This window comes from Heterocephalus glaber, unplaced genomic scaffold (genome assembly GCF_053883595.1).
Source record: "Heterocephalus glaber isolate CG9 unplaced genomic scaffold, H.glaber_assembly_v1.0 deba00001564, whole genome shotgun sequence".
NCBI lineage: Eukaryota > Metazoa > Chordata > Mammalia > Rodentia > Bathyergidae > Heterocephalus > Heterocephalus glaber.
Genome location: NW_028258351.1, coordinates 15280894 through 15285931, shown reverse-complemented (window position 1 = coordinate 15285931; position 5038 = coordinate 15280894). Strand labels below are relative to the sequence as shown.

The 5038-nt window shown below is 36.9% G+C and overlaps 1 pseudogene; it reads right to left on the bottom strand.

Annotated features, from left to right (window-relative positions):
- Nucleotides 1-542: 542 nt before the first annotated feature.
- LOC101717919 (lymphoid-specific helicase pseudogene) lies at nucleotides 543-3405 on the bottom strand (annotated as a pseudogene).
- Between the last annotated feature and the right edge of the window lie 1633 nt (nucleotides 3406-5038).

Here is a 5038-nt window from a genome sequence, read left to right as displayed (position 1 = left end):
CTTAATAAAACAAAATGAAAAACCTGTTCTATGTTTTGTTCTTTAATTGTTCTCTCAAAATAGTTTTTCTTTTGAGCCTTAGTTCCACTATCCTAAAACACTGATCTGCTTATGAATATAAAAAATAACATTTCCCATTACCCTATTTAGAAATCTATGGTTCAGGGACCATTTCCCCCTTCCCAGAGTATATTCTAGATCTCTCTTCTTCATAGCCTATGTCCTTTTATGCAGGGCCTAAACTGTTCCCCTTTTGGCTTTATGTTCCTTAATTACAGGTTTTGGGTTATTCCTAGGTCTTGTTTTCTTCTGTGCCTCACTATATTTACCCTCCTCTGTAAATTTTCAGGGTTTCTCCCTTTTTGTCATATTCTTATACTGCATATTACTACCACATACAATTTCTGGTTTGTCAAGATCCTGCAGCTTCTTCCACAGCCTTCTCTGTGTTAACTCAATGAATCTTTGTATGATATATGCTTATAGTACTAGTAAATGAAAACAAGTTGGCACAGTAACACTGAATCCCAATACTGAATCCCAATACCAGTCAAGTCTCTTGCAATTATTTCATCTGAACTATTACTTCCCTCACAAAATACTTTCATGAGGTGATCTTATAATGAAATTTTATTGGAGAACTCTCTTAAAGACTCTAACATCAAACAATTTCTTATTTCAACAATAGAAAGCATAACTCCAGTAAGCCCCCATTGAAAGCCTACTCCATAATTGAAGTATCAAACCCCCTTGAACTGCACTGCTAAAAGAAAGGGGGTAAAAAGCATTTACTAAACTTCCACAGGAAGACTGTATAAATCTGGTGATGCTTAAGTATATATCAGACCATACCCAAGAGTACTACCTAGCCTCAAAATTTAAACTTAAGATAAACTTTGTTCTTAATAAGGCTCAGGAAATTATAATCTATTAAGTATACAAGGGTACTACTTACATTATGTAAACTGATTTAGTTTAAAAAGTCAAGTGGACAATTGGATTTCAAAACCAATATAAGTAGGCTGGGGATTTAGCTCACTTGGTTCTGGCGCCTGCTGCGCAAGCGCAAGGTCCTGAGTTTGATCCCTGGTACCAAAAAAAAAAAAAAAAGAAAAAAGAAAAAAAGAAATTAGGGCAGGGGATTTGGCTCGTGGTTTCGCTGCCTGTTGTGCAAGCGAAAGGACCCAAGTTTGATCCCCGGTACCAAAAAACCCCCAAAAAACCAATATAAGTAAACCACCAGATGTAAACAGTAACTTAAGCTATTCTTCAGCTCCAGTTTAAAACAAACACTCAGGATTGGAATCTTCAGAATTTTCTAGTATCTTGAATATCCCCATCTTCTCCTTAATTGGTCCTGAGGCTTTCATTTGATCAATAAGATCACTTCAATCTAACAATAACTCTAGATCTTTATCACTGATAATTTTTTCCCTTGATCCTTTTATTTCTCTTTCATAATCTCTAGATTTTAGTAATTCCATTAATTCTTTAGGATCTAAGAAATTCTTAGATTGATTTAATCCAGATTGACCACCTTTGAAATGAGTTTTGTGGATGATCAATTTTTCCAGTTTTCTTTTAGCAGCTGCTCTTTCCACAATTTTCTGATCAATGGTATTTGCTGTAACAAGCCGATAAACAACAACTGGCTTTGTCTGACCAATTCTATGGCATCTATCCTGGGCTTGAAGATCAGACTGAGGATTCCAATCACTATCATAAATAATAACTGTATCTGCTGCAGTCAAATTAATACCCAGGCCACCAGCTTGTGTACTCACTAAGAAGATAAACACATCTGGATCTGTGTTGAAGTCATACATATTTTTTTCTCTCTCTGAATAAGACATGGACCCATCAAGTCTACTGAAGTTGAAATTTCTAAGCTGGCAATAATCCATTAAAATGTCCAACATCCGTGTCATTTGTGAAAAAAGCAATACCTTGTGACCTCTGTTTTTTTAGTTCTGGCAGCATTCAATCCAAAATTAAGAATTTTCCAGAATTTATAACCAATTCTTCATCAATCTTAAACTCTTGTGTAACAGGGTCTATAGGGTATTCAATCAGATATGCATGATTACAGCACTTACGAAGTAGCATCATTATGTTCTGTAGCTTCAAATTTATTTCAGATTCCATAGGGTTATTCACTTCCACAACAGGCCTTTCTCTGTCTACTTCTGGCTGTATTTGACTGATCAGTTTTTCCAACTCATTAGGAAAATCATGTATTTTACTGTAATTTATTGATTTTCTAGTTCGGCGTTTTGGTCATCCATTAGGACTTAGCTCAACTATTTCCTTCTCACTCGATCCAAACATGTTGGCAATTGTACAATTCACAATGGCTGTATAGAAAACCTCCTGTTTCTTTGAAAGTGGTGCATAAACAACTACTTCTCATTTAGGAGGAACTTCAAGAGCAACATCAGATTTTAGTCTTCTCAGTAAGAAAGGTGTTAGAATCTGGTGCAGCCTATGTAATACATTCTGTTCTCTTTCTTTAGCTATAATATCTTCAGCAGTTTCGGAAAGACTAGTAATGTCAAACCAAGATTCAAAGCTTTTCAAGTCATAAAATACATCTGGCAACAAAAAGTTTAGCAATGACCAAAGTTCTGATAAATTGTTTTGCAAAGGAGTACCAGCCAAAAGAAGTTTGTTATCAGCATTGAACAGCTTTAACTCCCTGATTAGACAGCACTTCATATTCTTAATCCTGTGTCCTTCATCTACAATTAAGTACTTCCAAAAGCAATGCTGTAATGCATTTCGGTCTCTCATGGCTATTTCAAATGATGTGATCACCACAGGATGAATCTGCAGTGTCCCGGTCTGTTTGTTAATGCTCTTTACCAATTTTCGACGTTCCTGCTGGCTTCCATGATATAACATAGTAGGAATATCTGGTGTAAATCTTCTGAACTCAGCAATCCAGTTAGGAAGTGTAGACAAAGGGCCACAGACAAGAAAAGGTCCAGGTACTCCTCTCTGCATCATCAATGCAATTGCAGCAATGCACTGAACAGTCTTGCCTAACCCCATTTCATCTGCTAAAATGCCATTAATTCCATTTTCCCAGAGCATCCTCAGCCATTCCATGCCTTGTACTTGGTACCACTGCATCACTCCTCCTGTGAAAAGCTTTGGTTGTTGAAAGGGTACTGGCTGTCCATTACATTTCCTAACTGGGTCAAAAAAGAACTTAGTATTCTGCCTAACGGTTTGAGCCAATCTATCTTTAATTGTGGTATTTGAGTCTTTATTTTTCTGAAGATCTTCTACACAGATATTAGTAGAGGAGGAACTTTCATCCTCATTTTCCTTTTTATTTTTTTTAGCCATAGATAAAATTTCCTCTTTTGACAGGACCTCTGAAATATTGTATGATTCATCTTCTCTTCCATGACTAGATTCTCTTCACTTGCATCAAATGAAGTTTTACCCTTTGCTACTTTTAGAGATTCCTTTTTTCTCTCTAATCTCTCTTTCTTCTTCTGTTCAGTTTGTAGAGGTTTCAGTCCATAATCGGCTGGCTCCAAGGCAGGGTGGCACATCATAGAGGGGCATCACAGAGGAGAAACAGTTCTTGGAGCTCACCAGGTAGCCGCCAAATGCTTTTATTTGCGAACCAAATCATTTGTAAACAAAAGTGTTCATGAACCAAAATTAATTGATGTTCAGGCTGTTTTTCTTTATTATTTATTATTATGGCTCTTGACTTATTTTAAGATGTTCCATGTTTTGATAAAATCATACTAGTTTCTATAGCGGATAAACTCTCAAGTCTTAATGGTGTGGTGCAATGAATTTTTTGGTGTTTTTTTCCACTCCTATACAGTGTAGTTGACACTGGGCATGGAAAGCATGTTTCATGTCATCAGGCTGATGAAGGCAATATCATCTTCAGCATATAGTTTCCAAAGACACCTCAGGTGTTGACATCCAGTTGAATAAAGGTAATGAGTAGAGAGTCACATGAAAGAGTTTAATGGACTTGGCCTGAAGGTGGCATACATCTCTTGACTGTCATGGCTTACATCTAGATGTCCCCCCTCCCCCAGCCTCCTGTGCTCATAGGTGGGGCCTTTGTTTTTTGGTACCAGGGATCGAACTCAGGTCCTTGCGCTTGTGCAGCTGGAGGCGAAACCACTGAGCTAAATCCCTGGCCCTCGGTGGGGCTTTTGAGAGTGGCTGGATCATAGGTATGTGAAACTGGATTAGTCCATTGATTGGTTTAGCATAGATCTGAGTGTGGGTAATGGACTTACTGAAGAGGGAAGACCCACTCTGTGTGTGAGTGGCACCAATCAATAGGCTTGCAGCCTGGATGAAGTAAAAAGAGGAGGTCTCACTGCCTCCTGCCTGTCACTCGATGAACTGTTTCTTCTCTGCCAAGCTGCCCTGCCTTGGGGCCAACTGACTATCAGCTGAAACTTCTATAAACTGTTAACTAAAATAAACCTTTCCTCCTTTTAACTTGTGTCAGGTATTTTGTCTCAGCAACGAGAAAGTAAGTAAGACACTGACCTGTGTTTCCTCCTGGAGAATTCAGCTGTGTAGCTCAATTTAGATACACCTAAATAACTGGACTACAGAATATGCTTAGATTCCACCAGTTTTGCACACACTCATTTTAAATGTCTTTATGTGGTGTTCATGATATTTGTTTCATGTATGGATTCATGTAACTATCACCAGAGCCAGAAGCTTGGTATATCCAAAATTGAGTAATGCACAATGGAATTTGAGGGTAAATTTATGGCTTTTATTACATACTGTAATGAGTTTGTATGTAACTGGTGGCAAAATAATGAGGCATATTTGAGGTTTTGCATAATTTCTTTGGAATTCTTGAAATATAAATTTAAAATTTAATTTAATTTTTTAACTTAAAATTTTAACATAAAAATGTACATATTTTGGGGGTACCATGGGTTGTTTGAATTTGAATATATATATATATATATATGTGTGTATTTTTTTAATGAGGTTAACCTGACTCTTCATTTATCATTTTTTATGGTAAAAA